At 33.1% G+C, this 17,583-nt stretch overlaps 1 protein-coding gene across 2 annotated transcripts in view; it reads right to left on the bottom strand.

Moving 5' to 3' along the window:
* The window catches only part of LOC123271889, a 31,070-nt gene that overhangs the window by 12,857 nt on the left and 630 nt on the right, over positions 1–17,583 (bottom strand). The window lies entirely within an intron of this gene.

The following is a 17,583-nucleotide window of genomic DNA, read 5'->3' as shown; positions in this document are numbered from 1 at the left end:
AATTTACGTATAATTGTATATAAATACAAATGATTCTATGTAAATTAGATCATCTGTGCAATTTTACGGTTGTACACATGACCAACTGAAAAAATAAAATTCCCTATTTTTAAAAATATGTACAACTAATAATATGTTTATTTGATTCTAATTCCAAAAGTATAAATGGAAAAATGAACATTATTATAAATGAAAATTTATAAATTTACTAGCTAATAAAAAATATCATTTGAATAAATGATTAATAATACAAGTGTATAAAAAAATTAATGATACATTCACTTAATGAACTTATGTATTCAAAAATATAGATCCGGATGTAAAAAAAATATGATAATTATTTGAACAAAAGAAATTGCAGATAAATAATCGTAATGAAAAAATGCAGAAATAATTTTATGAATAAACGACATGATCATTAGTATTTTTAAGGTTGTGTATAAATAAACATTTGTAAACATGATGATCGGTACAAATGAAAGCTGTCCGAATAGATATTTGAATAAATGAAATTCTATCCAAATAAATCGAGAAAAATGAACATTTACATTAAAGTTAATCTGTAAAAATGAATATTTGTCCAGAAGTTAAACTGTCAAAATGAATATTTGTCCAAAAGTTAAACTGTTAAAATGAATATCGGTTAAAAAGAAGATTTCCACGATCTCCCTCTAGTAATTTTATACTGTCAATATTTTAGATTTAGAAATAGTAGCAGTCACTTTGCAAAAATTGAGTTTTCATCAGATCTCGACGTTTGAAGGTCATAGGAAGTTTCCCTGACTACTCCCGCAAGGTTGTCACTGTGTCTGTATGTATGTATGTATGTGTGTGTGTGTGTTTTTTTTTTTTTTTTTTAACTTAGGGGGGGGGGGATCCCTTTTACGGATTCCAGGCATAGCTGTTGGGCCTGGATATGTGGCAACTCGACGCAGCGTCATACTAAAACTCGACGCTAACGCCCCTACCCACTAAACTCTTTTAAACTAAACCCACTGTCACTCTTCAGTTCTCAGTTCTTCAGCGCTCAGTGTAGATGACCTCTTTCGGTGGTATAGGTTCCGTCTTTCCTCAGCTAGGACTCTAAGAGGCAGAGTTCCAGAAATGACGCATACTGCCTCCTCGGATATTGTACGGAAGGCGCTTGCAACTCTCAGTGCACTTAATCGGTAGACCAGTCTGGCTTGTGTGTGTGTGTGTGTGTGTGTGTGTGTGTGTGTGTTTTGAACGGATCATTCGATTTTATCGCAGTTGGTGCTATTTGAAAGGGCTTGGCCAAACTTAGATTTTGAGTATAATTTAGACCGATCTGGATCAGTAGATTTTGAGAAATCTTAAAAAAACTAAGAAAAAAAATTTTTTCAAATTTGGTTTTTTTTTTAATAACTTTTAAACGGCTCCACCGATTTATTCCAAAATCTAATCAGCTCGAGACAATAAAAAACCACGTCGATCGCCACCAAGCTGATTGAAATCGGTTGATTCCTTCGAGAGATATCGTGAACGAAAGATAATCGAAAAAAATGTTTTTTCGGAATTACTCCGAAATTTTCGGTTCGATCAATTAAAACCTGAAAATTCTTCATGAAGCTAATAAAACTGCGTCGAATGCCGGCAACCGCGTGTAAATCGGTTGAACTATTCAAAAGTTATTGCGGTTTGAAAATTCCAAAAACAGTGTTCTATGAAACTTCTCGAAGAGCTCAAATGCATGGAAATAATATCTCTTTGAGCTCAGCGAGCTCAAAATATCACATAAATTATATTTTGAGCTCAAAAATCTCAAAAACGTCATAAGTACAATTTTAAGCGCCCAGGTATGGAATTAGCGGGAAGTTGCAGGGATGGCCTTTAGAGTGAACCGTTTTACTAATTTTTAACTTTCCGCTAAGAAAATTGAAAATTTTCAAAAATCGGGAAGTTATTGGTTTTACCCCGTTTTTCGAAAATCGAGTTTTCATTAGATCTCGACGTTTTGAGGTCCTAGGAAGCTTCCCTGACTATTCCCGCGAAGGTGTCACTATGTCTGTATGTGTGTGTGTGTGTGTGTGTGTGTGTGTTTGTGTTTTTATAGAGGAGGTCAAATACATTTACGTATACCAGGACGAGATGTTTGTCCTGGGTATGTCGGACTCGGAAGTCAATATTATTGACAACAATACCGACTAAACATCCTCTTCTCTCTTTCCCCATAGATGTTAAGGGGAAGACTGGATCGGGACCGCGTTAGCATTACTTCAATCCAGTCCGTGTTGCGTCTCACGACGGTTGCTCCTAGTTACTAGTCTCTTTCTGCGATTTTTTCCTTTAAAAGACGCTGCGCATAGGTTGCGACAGCTGACCAGTTATCTTCTTTTTTGATCATGCAGGTTACTAAGCTCTCAGGAGAGAGCGTGGTGCCAATAGTTTCATCAGTACTGCTTTTGTAGTCCTTCCACCGGTCACACTCAAAGAAAGTGTGCTCGACGTTTTCAATTTTGTCTGGGCAGTATTTGCACGTTGGTGTGCTGTGCAGTCCCATCTTAAAAAGATAGGCATTGAACTGCCCATGTCCCGTCAATAGCTGGGTCAAGAAAAAGTCCGTTTCTCCGTATTCCCGAGAAAGCCAGACGTTGATGTTTGGGATCAGGCGTGCTGTCCATCTGCCCGTCTCTCCCGATGTCCATCGGTCTTGCCACTCTTGTTGCGTTTCCGCCTTTATCATCGTTCTTGCGTCTATCATGTTTTCGTCACTGTTTTTAGCGTCATAGAGTTTCGCTCTCTCAAACGCGAGTAAGTCGATGGATGCGGCTCCCGCAATGACCAATATAGCCGCCTCGGAAACCGTTCGATAGGCGCAGGCAACCCTGAGAGCGCCTCGCCGCTGCACTGCCGCTATTTTTCGTCGGTAGGTCTTCTGTTTCAATATGTCTGCCCATTAGACTGATTCAAAAAAATCGACTATTTTTTTTTTTCTTAAATATATCGAAAATATTGTTGGAAATAATGAAAAAAAAAATCCTGTGAAAGTTACAGTCCTTAATATTAATATTAAGATGTCCCGCATGGTAAATTTCAATTTCCCGTATGATTAACATGGGAAAGCTTGTTTTTTTTAGTTTAGAATTTTATAACTCTTTAATCGTTTATCAAAAAAGCTAGACTAAATCATTTTCTTGTGTAAAATTGAACGCTCTACAAAAAAGCTATCTTAGAATTTTTCGATAAACCGACGCGTTTTGAAGTTATTCAACTTTAAAACATAATTTATAATATTTTCTCATTTTTTTACAATTTTTTGACGAAACTATCAAGTTTATCAAAAAATTTTGTCAAATTTTACAAATTTTTTGTATTCTATATTTTTTTTGGTTTAACAGATCCTTTTATTTAACTGTCAAATTTTTAATACACTGTCGTATCTTAATTTTTCAATAAATTCAAATTAATTTTATTTTCAATTAAAAATTATTTTCATCTATTATTTAATTGATTTTATAAGTTCATAATATTATATATTTCAAATTCATGCAATTAATTTTATTACTTTAATAAAAATGTACTGATTTAATTTTTTTATTTATCGAAGCTAGTTTCACAGTTAAAATCATCGAAGCGCGAAACAGAGAAGACATCGGTTGTTCTATTTGTTCTTAATTAACCACACTACTATTCATACCATCAAAAAAGCTTCAAGGACGCCCCCTCCCTTAGTATCTGACCACCTCGCACTACAACGCTCATTATTCCGCGACTCGACGCTTTAACCGAACTTTTTTGATTTGGGTAATAATAACCCATTGTTCAATTGATAACTGTGAGTGACGCGGTGTTCTAACCTCCAAATTCGGACTTTGATTGTTGCTATAGTTTATCATTATTTTTCGTGAATATTTTTGGGCTTGTATTTTAAATTCATTTTTTTGCAATTAAGGTAAAAGCCCCAATAGATGATCATGTACCAGTATATGATCACTCCATGTATTTGTATACCTATATTTGTGAATATAGATATACAAATACATGGAGTGATCATATACTGGTACGTGATCATCTATTGGGGCTTTTACCTTAATTAATTTATATCCTAGTATTCCTTTTTTATGGGTTATTTGTCCAATTATTTGATGAACGATATTTATTCTTCTTTGAATTATTTCGTAACTGAGTCCTTTTTTAAATGGACAAAATCGGTAATAAAAAATGGATAAAGAAATTTATTTAATTGGTTTTCCAATAACTTATTGTTGGACGTAAACTTCCAACTTTTAAGGATGTTTTAGCTTTATTTTTCTATAATCATAAAGTACAAAAGTGTGGTGTTAAACAAAGTGCTTTATTTACTGTGACCGAGGTTCAAGAACAATTGAAAAAGGCTCAAATTCCTACTTGTGAGACTTTAAATGCCATCAATAAGTTATTGAGAATGTTCAAAAAGTGGCAAAGTTTGCAGCGTAGTTATAAACAGAGACAATCTGTCACGGGGCTCCTTCATTATCCGTTGAAGGTCCTCACCCTAGCCGCGGTTAGTTATCGACGGATCACAGGGCGCTGTGGTCTAGGATGCTCGCGCAGTAACAATAAAAATTAACATAAGTTCCGGGGCCTAGAAAATAAGCGTTCCGCGGGTGGGGATAATTCCACACCAGGGGCAAGTGAAGTTGGCGCACCGAAAAGCGACATTGTGAAGCCGGAGCCCGAGACACCAGCACGAGATCTTGGAAAACAGATTTAATTTACCGTTGACTAAATCCCGAGTTACGACGCAATTAACCAGATCCGAGATACCTGATAGAGCTGTGTAATTTGGCGGACAAAATTTGCCTAGACCGAAGGCCACAGAAACGACAACGGAATTCGAATTAAAAGAAAAGAAATCGCCAAAAATTTCTCAGGTACAGAAAATTTAACCTCGGTAAATTATTGCGTCGCTCCCGGAAATTCTAGGCACAGGCCAGGTTCCGTCTTCCAATCACCCTACTTGATTAATTAATTAATTATCCGAATTCAAATAAAATATCTAAATTATAAGTCGAAGTTAAAATTAGTTAAAATGAAATTTGAATAAATAGAAAATTTGACAAGTCGAAAAATTTCAAAATTAAAAATAAAAGAGGTTAAAATTAAAATTAATATTTCTATAAAATTGGTCAAATAAGTTTAAGTTAAAATTTATAAAATCAGAAAGTTTAATATCGACAAATTTGAGTTAAATTGCGTCATTCATCTGAGCGAAATTCTGTCGATTAAATTTATTATAAATTATAAATTAAAATAAAACTAAAGGGAATTAAAATTAGAGATTTATCCGAGTTAGATAAAAATTGATTAATAAAATCAACAATTAAAAATAAATTAAAATTTAAAATGAAAATTATTCATTAAAATTAACTTTGGGAAAATATCAAAAATTTTTAAATAAAATAAAATTCTTTAATTTAGAAAATTACAATTGTCAAGCAGTAAATTAATTTATAAAAAATTACAAGCGTAAAATTGTCAATAGATCAAAATTGTTCAAAAACTTCGATAAATAAAATTGTCAAATTCCAGTATGATAAGTTTCAAAAATAATTAACATAAAAATTTAGCCTTGGAAAAATTTAGCCAAGTTGACGACTAAGTCTCAAATTCTTACTGGAATTCAAAATAGACATAAGCCGATTATTCAGGCAGTTTGAATTCGAGTAAATTTTAATTAATCTAAAATTTTGGTTGAATAAAACGCTGCTGTGATATTAATAACTAAGCGACCAAAATTAAATTAAATTATTTATCGAAGTCAAGTTAGGGACCGGGAAAATTGATTCCCAGGAAGTCATGTTGAAAAAAAAAGTATTTAAGAATTTTAAAAATGATTGTTAATTAGAGTCAAGAGTGTGTTTGGATGATATTATTATATTGTGTGTGTGTGTGTGTGTGTGGAAAATTAAATTTACATTATATACTCCTCGTTCACGGGCTGTCGAGGAGGTTAGTATTAGCAGGTTGTCGACTAGTGTCATGGTATCCTCCTCTGTCCTAGTCGACTTCAGGTTCCTTAGTCCCGTAGTGAGGGTCCGGGCGACAGCGAAAGGGCTAAGGACGGTTTGAACCTTGGGCAGGGGTCCGGGCGACCACCCAAGGTCAAATCTAGAGTCTTAGAGCGTGAGGGTCCTGTGGACAGCGCGACTTAGGTAGAAACTGCGGTATAGACGCTCCATATGAGGGTACCGTCAGGAATAAGCAACTATGATAGAAACTATGATATAGACGCTCCTTATGAGGGTATCGTAGGAATAAGAAACTATGATAGAAACTACAGTATAGACGCTCCTTCAGAGGGTACTGTTAGGATTAAGAAAATTTTTCGGGTATGTGAGTGTGTGTGAGAATTAAAATAGAATTTAATTATGTAAAATTAAGAAAATAAATTCATGATCAATGTCAAATCTACTTGTTATTATTTATGTCAAATTTTTATGATTTCTCTCGACCCTGTGATATCTCTCTTGCTTGGACCGGTTCTGGAAACCGTGATAAAAATTCCAGTGGCGCCCTTAATTATTAAATTTAAATAAAGGGGTGACCAAGGGACGGTACCAACCCGTTACAAATCATTCACACAAATCAAAAATGAAACTGTTTTTAAGAATAAGTTGAAGGAGTTATTTGATATTGCTCACACGAAAGCAGCTAAAACCTTAAGTAGAGAGGAAAATGAATTTTTGCTAGCCCAGAGATCATCAGGTCGGCGTGGATTTATTGATAATTTTCCTCAAAAACCTCTAACATATGAAGAACTGATGGAGGTAGATGAAGAAAGTATGTATTAATTCAAGTTTTTCACAAGTATTTCATGTTAGTTGCTGATTGATTAATTTATTGACTTTAAAATGATAGAAAAAGAATTGTAAAATATGGAGATTTTTTACTTTTCGCATTAAGTAGACAAGCAAGCACACAAAATCTTTGTATTATTTTTACTTCATTAATTTTTGCAAAAAGTGTGATTTTCAGTAAAGTTTGGTTAAAAGTTTTTGGATGCTGCGGTCAAAAAGCAGTATAAAAAAAATCACGGGGAAAAAGCTTTGCGATTTTTATGTTTTTTACTTCATGAGCTTTCAAGAATATATCGAGCTATGAACATTTTTAAAAGTACGATGTTTTAATAATTTACAGATTCGGATGAACTGGTTGACAATAGTACCATCACTCCGAGCCAAAATAGTAACACTACTTCAAGCCAAGGTACACTAACAACATCACAATCAACGATAAGTCATGTTTCAAATTTCAAAGATGAATTATCTCTGCCAAAAGTGACTTCAAAAATGTCTATAATGGCACCTGAACTTGTTGCTGCATTAGATCGCGGAAATGTAAGCAGTAGAAATGCTACTTATATCATAGCTGCAACTTTAAAGATTGTTGGATATGATCTTAATGACGTTAATTTAAGCTACAGTACTATTCGACGGGTACGTATATCTCTAAGAGAAGGTATAGCTAGAGAACTAAAGGAACAATTGAAATTGGATGATAATTACGTTGTTCATTGGGACGGGAAACTTTTAAGTGATATAGTTGGGTCTGATACCGTCGATAGGCTGCCTATTGTTTTATCATCATCTGGTGAAGAACAATTATTAGGAGTTCCAAAAATAAATTCTGGGACTGGAATAGAACAAGCAACAGCTGTACATTCGATTCTAGATCAGTGAGGTGTTGGTCGATATGTTAAAGCAGTGTGCTTTGATACTGCAGTTACTAACACAGGTAACATTACAAAATTTTTCTCATGACGTTGAAATAAATTTGTAAGATTTACACAATTTCGCTTAAAATACTTTAAGATCATTAACATAAAACTGAAAATTTTTTTTGTTTCTTAAGTTTTTGTGAGCAACAACAAGTTTAAAATACAATTTGCATTATTCCAATATCTCACTTGAATTTTATTTTTTAGGTATTTATCACGACGCAGGTGTTGAATTAGAGAAAGCTTTAGGTCGGGAACTTATTTGGTTACCATGTCGTCACCACATGCAGTGTTGCCAGATTGGGTTATTTACCGCTAATTGGGCTATTTGAATTGTCAATTGGCGGCTAAATTTTACTGTTGGCGGTTAATAGCCATTTGGGCTATTTTGAATTTCACATAATTTTATGCTAGATGGAGAGAATTTCATATTAACCCTAACAATACTTGTTTTGTAGATTTTACTATCTTTGATGGTAATAAATTTTATAAAAGTTAAAATGATAAATATAACAATTTAAATTATAATCAATACAATAATAAAATAATAATTCTTAAGATAGAGCAATCCCACTATTTACTATCAAGATGGTTACATTTATGACCAACACCATAAACACGGAAAAAAATAAATTGTAATATTCATTCGAATTCCGGTTAATTTTTATAGTTTCAAACAGTAAAGCGGACATCGGGGTGGCAAAAATATAAATATTACAGAATTTAATGTAGAAAGTGTAAAAGCCACAATTTATAATTTAATATCGAAAATAAGTGATAAGTAGCTGTCACTATAGTAAATAACGACTCTCTCATCTTAAAAAATTACAGTTTCAAACAGTAAAAATTGTCGTTTCAATATATAGTCCATACTATGAGGAGAAGAGGAGTCTCACCCTGGGAGAATTTAATATTTGAAACAGTAAAAATTCTTCTCTTAAAATATATATTTTACCAGTCCTAGCAAGTCAATAATTATAATTTCATTTTTAGCGTTGCGTTTAAAATTTACCATTTTACTTTGTAAATATTGACGTTGCTTGTATTAGAAATTTACTAAATTTATTTTATAATTTTTTCATAACATAAAATCATTTTTAACTTCCCGCTAAGAAAATTGAAAATTTTCAAAAATCGGGGTTATTGATTTTACCCCGTTTTTCGAAAATCGAGTTCTCATCAGATCTTGACGTTTTGAGGTCCTAGGAAGCTTCCCTGATTGTTTTCGCGATGATGTCCGTATGTCTGTGTGTGTGTGTGTGTGTGTGTGTGTATGTGTTTTTTTTTTTTTTTTTTTTTGTTTTAAGGGGGGGGAATCCTTTTTACGGATTCTAGGCATAGTTGTTTGGCCTGGATATGTGACGACTCGACGCAGTGTCATATTAAAACTCGACGCTAGCGCCCCTACCCACTAAACCCTAAACCCCTTTTCCTCTTTCCCCTAATCCCTCTTGGAAACCGCCGTTAGGCATTACTTCGTGAGGGGAGGATCTAGCTACTGCTCTTGCTTCTGATAGCTAAGGTGTTATTTTACCTTTCTTCTAGTTATTGTCATTTGTTCTTCTTCTTTCGATGGAACGCAAGTCTATAAGGACTTCTATTGCAAATGTGCTGATGGCGTTCCAGGAGGCTATTGATGACAACATTGCTTCTACTATTGTCTCTGGTTGGATTTTCTTCTTTAGGATCATCTCCAGCTCATCTCGCTGTGGGTAAAATCGTGGGCACTCAAAGAAAACGTGCTTCGCGTCTTCATTTATTCCTGGGCAGGACGGGCACTCCGGTGAATCATCATGCTTGAAGCGGTGAAGATACGTCCGAAAACATCCATGTCCTGACAACAACTGCGTCAGATAGTAATTGACCTCGCCATGACTTCGGTTTAGCCAAACGTCGATCTTCGGTATGAGACGGTGTGTCCATCTCCCTGTTGTCGCGGCGTCCCACTGCGATTGCCATCGTGCGATGCTGTTCTGCCGTTCTTCAGCTCTGAGTTCCTCGGCACTTTGTCTGGTTGTCCTCTTTCGTTGGTAAAAGTTCCGTCTTTTGTGTGTGTGTGTGTGTGTGTGTGTGTGTGTGTGTGTGTGTGTGTGTGTGTGTGTGTGTGTAAGTATGTAAACCTCTTATAACTTTTGAACAGTTGAACCGATTTCATCGCGGTTGGTGCCATTCGAAAGGGCTTCGACAAACTTAGATTTCCTGTTAATTTGAACCGATTTGGACCGATAGATTTTGAGAAATTTGGAGAAATCTAAAAAAAAGTAGGAAAAAAAATTTTTTCTGAAGTGGTTTTTTTGGGATAACTTTTAAACGGCTCAACCGATCGATTCCAAAAACTAATCAGCTCTCAACCTTGAAAAACCACGTCGATCGCCGCCAATCCGGTCAAAATCGGTTGATTCGTTCAAGAGATATCGTGAACGAAAGAAAATCGAAAAAAGTGTTTTTTCAGAGTTACTCCGAAATTTCTAGTTTGACCAATTGAAACGTAAAAATTCTTCATAAGGCTTAAAAAACTGCGTAGAATGCCGCCAACCGCGTAAAAATCGGTTCATTCATTCAAAAGTTATTGCGGTATGAACATTCAAAAAATAATGTTCTATGAAACTTCTATCAGACTTTTGAGCTCAAAGAGCTCAAAAGCATAGAAAAGGTATCTTTTTGAGCTCGGAGAGCTTAAAACAACACACAGATTGTACTTTTGAGCTCGAAGAGCTCAAAAAAGCGGCCAGGTATTAACGGAATTAGCGGGAAGTTGCAGGGATGGCCTTTAGGGTCAACCGTTTTCCTAATTTTTAACTTCACGCTAAGAAAATCGAAGATTTTCAAAAATCGGGAAGTTATTGTTTTCACCCCGTTTTGCAAAAATCGAGTTTTAATCAGATCTCGACGTTTGAAGGTCACAGGAAGCTGCCCGCACTATCCCCGCGAGGTTGTCACGGTGTCTGTATGTATGTGTGTGTGTGTGTGTGTGTGTGTGTGTGTGTGTGTGTGTGTGTGTGTGTGTGTGTGTGTGTGTGTGTGTGTGTGTGTGTGTGTGTGTGTGTGTGTGTGTGTGTGTGTGTGTGTGTGTGTGAAAGTATGTGAACCGCTTATAACTTTTGAACGGCTTGACCGATTTCATCGCGGTTGGTGTCATTCGAAAGGGCTTGACCAAACTTAGATTTTGAAAATTATTTGGACCGATTTAGATTAATAGATTTTGAGAAATCTTAAAAAAACTGAAAAAAAAAATTTTTTGAAATGTGGTTTTTTTGGAATAACTTTTAAACGGCTTAAAGGTTCAATTCCAAAAACTAATCAGCTCTTAACCTCAAAAAACCACGTCGATCGCCACGAGTCCGGTCAAAATCGGTTGATTTGTTCGAGAGATATCGTGAACGAAAGAAAACCGAAAAAAGTGTTTTTTCGGAATAACTCCAAAATTCCTAGCGCGATAAATTCAAAATTTGAGATTCTTTGTGAGGCTTAAAAACTGCGTCGAATGCTTCTAACCGCGTAAAAATCGGTTTATTCATTCAAAAGTTATTGCGGTTTAAAAATTCAAAAAATAGTGTCATCAAATCTCTATCTGACTTTTGAGCTCGAAGAGCTTTAAAGCATAAGAAAGCAATCTCTTTGAGCTCGGAGAGCTCAAAATAACCCATAAATTGTATTTTTGAGCTCGAAGAGCTCAAAAACGTCATTGGTGCAATTTTAAGCGCCTAAGTATGGAATTAGCGGGAAGTTGCAGGGATGGCCTTCAGGGTCAACCGTTTTCCTAATTTTTTTTTTAAATTTTATTTAAAAAATGATAATAGATCAAGCGCTGCACAATGGCCCTCACTTACTGTGGCTCAATGGTAATTTTCAAAGAAAAAGTCTTTCCGTGCACTTACAGAATGTTAAAAAGATTATTCAGTTTGCTGTAAACGATGAAAAATATTTTTACATTAAATGGTAATAAGCAATGACGTCTCAACCGACATTTTTAAAAAATTATTTTCGACAACGTTCGTTCATCGTACCATTAGGTCTGAACATGAATATGTTATCGACAAAATTTCGAAGAAAATGTTGGATAAAGCGTTATTGCTTATTGCCATCCTATTGATAATCAAAATTGGGAAAATGAGAAGTTTCCGATCAAAAAAAACTATATTTTAACTATTTAAGGTAGTTTTCATGGTACAATATTGTCAAAAAATTAGAGATTATACGCGCCGCAAAAGTATATGAGCTTTTAGCTAAGTAATCCATATATAATTTTTATCCAAGACTGTACCCGTGGAGGCGCAACCTATACAATTGTTTTTGTCCGACTCCGTATATATACATACTTTTTCATAAATTATTGAACTTTAATCCGTTAATTATAAATAATTAGACGGTCAAAAAATTTTTTTTTAAACTCACAACAAATCCACTAAAAGACTGTCAGTTTTTTGAAAGTTTTTGACAGTTTTTTTTTTATAGCTAAGAAACTGATGGTACAGAACTGCAGAGAGCGTACACTGATAAAAAAATTGACTTGACTCAAGAGCCAAAGTCTTGAACCAAGAATACCATTTAAAGAAAATGATTTTCTTGAGTCAAGAGAATAAATTCTTGAGCTAAGAAATTATTCTTGGTCTAAGAAACTTTTTTTGAGTCAAGAATTTATTCTCTTGACTCAAGAAAATCATTTTCTTCGAAATGGAATTCTTGGTTCAAGAGTTTGGCTCTTGAGTCATAAGTCAATTTTTTTATCAGTGCATGCAATCAAATATCCAATTTTTAATTGAATTCATCTTGGGTTATAGGTGGTCAATCGACGTCAAATTTTTAGGGTATTTGTATAGTCATGTCCTTAATAAGTGTACAAAAATTTAGAATTCTCTGACGGTATGCCTCAACCACGACAACTACCTTAATGATAATTAATTGACTATTTTTTTGGTCAGTCAAAATTATATTTTGGTTTTTTTTTTTTTTTTAGTTTGAGCAAAGTGCGAGTGAAACTTCCGAAAAACAATCTTAATTATAACAATACTTTTTATATACGAATCTACATTTATTATTAAATAATCATTACATTCGTCACCATGTTTGGTACATGAGACATTTAAAGGAAAATTACTTCAAAAGTCCAAAATTTTTAGAAACAAACCTAGCTTGTACAACAATTTCGATGTAAAATGATCGTCATAAAAAATTTCGGTCATTTTTAGATCAATTTATTTACAATTTATAAAAAATGAACACAATAGTAATTTATCAAGTTGATCAATTGACAAACGCGTTCTCTGTCTTGCATCTCTACACAGAAATGAAGAATTGCTTGCGCTAAGAAAATTTTAAGGAAGACCAAAGTTATTTTGGAGCAAAAACAAATTTTTTGGTTCAATAAAGTTTGACCATGTTCAAGAAATTTCAACTTCATTCAAGAAACGTTCAATCTTTCTTTATGTTTTTTTTCAGTCGAGAAAATTTACTCTTGAATCAAAAATTTTGACTTTCTGTGTAGTCCTTTCGGTCAAGCAATTTTTTAAATTATAGTAATTTATGTTATATGGCCGCAAAGTGGCGATTTTCTGACATTCGCTTTAAAGTTTGTGACGCGAATGTACGAAAACGAGCGTAAATTTCCGTCCTCGGCTTCGCCTCGGACGTTAAAATTTCGCCCGTTTTCGTACATTCCCGCCACGAACCTTAAGCTTATATCGCAACATCGTCGTTGTCAAAATCACCACTTAGTGGCCAAATGACATACAATATTTTTTATTATTATCGCTCCATAAGTTTAACTTTTGAGGGATAGGAGGCAAATAATTACATATTCAAATTTTATGAAGTTTCACAAGAGCAAAAAAACTTAATTTTATATTAATTATCTTTTTGTTAATATTTATTTATAACGTTGTTGTTATTTTATTAAAATTAGGTCTGCTTCGTAATAAATTGCCACACATCAAAAAATTTTTCGTCAAATTTAACTCAAAAATTTGTGTTGATGACTTTTTTTACACAATTTGTGTTGAATCAACACTCTATTGTGTTGAATCAACATACTAAAATGTTAAATTCTACACAAACATTTTTACACTTTACACAAGGACGAAAAATTTTTTACTGTGCAGCAGAGAAAGAATTAGCGCCACTCAATAGTAACTAAGTTTAAAATTTACTCAAAATCCATCGGTCAGTACACTAGAATTTGATTTATTTCGTTCTAAATTTCATCCGATTGCACAAGGACAGTACGGCAAAAAAAGGGGGAAGTAAACTTTGCAGTCTAGGCCGCGGAAAAAAGGCGGTATGGTAGTCTCTAGAAATGAGTATCTTTTCGGACGCCACCCAGTTGAACTTTTGGAGCGAGTATAACAAAAAAAAATATATTGACTTCAGTTAGAAATGACCAGGAGATGCAAGTGGTTGAGCCGTTCTATCTAGAAATAAAAAATTATAAAAAGAATTAGTTTTCTTTTTTTATGATTCAATCTCTTTGGTTGAAGATTCTAATGCATCCTAAAATTAATTAGATATACGACAAGTTACTTTCAAAAATACACACATAATCTATTTGCGACCGTAATGAAACACATGAATATGTCAAATGAAACAATTTTATAATAACAATAACATTCATGCGGCACAATTGTATAATGCAAAAAAATCAAGTAGACTTTAGTGTGAGTTTCTTTGATATACCCCGGTAGCTTTAATCTTCAGGTGTCAAGATGAACGTTAGAGTGGTTGGCACGGCGCCATTGAAAAGCAGGAAAAACGACGCTGAAAGTACACTACTCTTAGCCTCGTCGCTCCTTTGCTCTGTGGTGCTCTGAGTTTTTCAACCTCTTTCAATGATCGTAGACCGATAGTAGTAGGTAGAGTAATTTCTAGGATCGACAAGCAACAAGTAGATACAGTTTTACTACTGTACACAAACATTTTCCCCAGATAACTTCAATATATATGTTCTCGCTTTATTGGATCTTTTTCTTAGTACAATAATATCCCTCTAAATATCTAAGTAAAGCTTGGTCCTGAAACTGCTTAGTAGTATCTATAAGTTGGTTTTAATTGTAGGCATAGGTATACCAAAGAAACTTTAATTGTAAATAAAGTTCTTCAGTCAACTGAATTCCTTTCGTTCAAAATGAGAAAAAAAGGTTGTATTTTACTGTTTATATTTTAGAACATTTTTAACTTCCCGCTAAGAAAATTAAATATTTTCAAAAATCGGGAAGTTATTATTTTTACCTCGTTTTTCGAAAATCGAGTTTTCATCAGATCTCGACGTTTTGAGATCCTAGGAAGCTTCCCTGGATATTCCCGCGATGGTGTCTATGTCTGTATGTATGCAGGGGAGCCTGGGGCACGAAGTCCCCCTGGGGCACGAAGTCCCCCTGGGGCACGACGGCCCCCCTCAAAAATCGGGTAAAAATTTTTTTTTCAATTTCCGTCAGGTTATGACCTCTATAATGTTTTATAATATTTTAAGCCAATATGTGATAGGCCGAAAAAATTTTTTTTGTGACAATTTTTAACTTCCCGCTAAGAAAATCGAAGATTTTCAAAAATCGGGAAGTTATTGTTTTCACCCCGTTTTGCAAAAATCGAGTTTTCATCAGATCTCGACGTTTGAAGGTCACAGGAAGCTTCCCTGACTATCCCCGCGAGGTTGTCACTATGTCTGTATGTATGTTTAGGTATAGAATTAGCGGGAAGTTGCACGGATGGCCTTCAGGGTCTACCGTTTTTCTAATTTTTTTCGTTTTAATTTAAAGGAGTTGTTACCAGGTTTTAAAAGTTCAACAAATACATTTGAAACATCAATATAAATTACAAAAATTGAAAAAAAAAATATTAATCCATTTAATTGATAATAATAAAGGCAATAAAAGCTCCCGAAACTTGTAAGAAAATGAACGAAGATGAAAAATTTTAATATTATAATAAATTAAAGTTATCAGGAACGTGGACCAAGGGTAAAAACAAATGTTACGTTTTCAAATGTTGCAACGTTTCGTTGTTATTTACAACTTCTTCAGGCAAGATTTGAGGTTAACATTTATGTAATAACAATAATCTTCTGAAACACTTCATCGTTAATTAAAGTTATAAATGAAGGAAGAACTACTAAATATAATACAGTATTACTAACAAATTTAAGAGCAAGTATAACATTTATCCGCCAAGCAACTAATTGATAAACAAAAACATGTTACTCGAATCAGCTGTCAAGTGAAACTGTTTATATCATGGATGAAAGTAATTTAAATAATTTAAATATTATAAACTTAAAAAAAAGGAAGGGTTGTTTGTGAATTATTATTGGAGTGTATTGTATTGTACTAATAGTACGGGATTTCCTCATCAGATCCTATACCAACCTACAGTTTACCTCTATTTTATAGAAGTTGTTCTAAGAATGTCAGAATTGAATAAAGGTATTACAATTTTTATGCCACTAGTCACTGTAATTATTTATTTATTCCGAATAAAAAATTTTAAACATCTTATCCTATTAAAATATTCATAAAAATAAATATCATTAAAAATCTAATACAATAAACCAATGGAAGAAAAAAAATGAGAAAATTAGTAATTCGTATTATAACTAATTGAGTGGTATTGGTCAATCGGGATATCCTCATAGAATTCAACGAAATTTAAAACTTTTTATTTATTGACAGCAGTAACTCTCGAAATATATAAACTTAACAATTATATTCGAATTTTTATAAAATTAGTCACCATACATTTTTTATTGATTTATAGCAAACGAGTTTTTAACAACTTATGTAACTGAAATATTCATGCAGATTTTGAACATATTTTTTTTGGTAAAAAAAAAAATAAATAAAAATAAGAAAAATAGTTCCTTCTCAAAAATTGTAATAAGCATTTATTCTGAAGGAAATAAAAAGTATGCTTAATGATAATTATAAGATCGAAAGTAATTGAAAAAAAAAAAAAAAAAATTGAAGAAAAGACATAAGATGTTGTAGTTAATTCTTAACGGGGCATATTGGATTGTATTGGTTAATCGAGATATCCTCATAAGATTTTATTAAAACCAGAAATTTTTTTTGTTTTAATTTAAAGGAGTTGTTACCAGATTTTAAAAATTCAACAAATACATTTGAAACATCAATACAAAATACAAAAATTGAGAAAAAAAAATATTAATCCAATTAATTGATAATAATAAATAAAGGCAATAAAAGCTCCCGAAACTTGTAAGAAAATGAACGAAGATGAAAAATTTAAATAAAATAAACTTTAAAAAAAAGGAAGGGTTGTTTGTGAATTATTATTGGAGTGTATTGTATTGTACTGGTAGTGCGGGATATCCTCATCGGATCCTATACAAACCTACAGTCTACCTATATTTTAAGTTGTTCTAAAAATGTAAGATTTGAAGAAAGGTATTACAATTTTTATGCCACTAGTCACTGTAGTTATTCATTTATTTAGATCAAAAAAATCTTAAACATCTTATTTTATTAAAATATTCATAAAAATAAACACCATTAAAAATCTAATACAATAAATCCATGGAAGAAAAAAAATGAGAAAATTGGTAATTCGTATTAAAACTTATTGAGTAGTATTGATCAATCAGGATATCCTCATAAGATTCAACACAACTTAAAACTTTTCATTTTTGGAAAGCAGTAACTTTCGAAGTATAAAAACTTAACAATTATATTCAAATTTTTATTAAATTAGTCACTATAAATTTTCTATTTATTTACAACAAACGAGTTTTTAACATCTTATGTTACTGAAATATTCATGCAGATTGAAGATATTTTTTTTTTAAAAAGGAAAAAAATATGTTTCCTTCTTAAAAGTTTTAGCAAGCATTTATTCTGAAGTGAATACGAAGTATGCTT

Source organism: Cotesia glomerata, linkage group LG9 (assembly GCF_020080835.1).
Source record: "Cotesia glomerata isolate CgM1 linkage group LG9, MPM_Cglom_v2.3, whole genome shotgun sequence".
NCBI classification, from domain to species: Eukaryota; Metazoa; Arthropoda; class Insecta; order Hymenoptera; family Braconidae; genus Cotesia; species Cotesia glomerata.
This window is presented reverse-complemented; position numbering and strand designations above follow the sequence as displayed.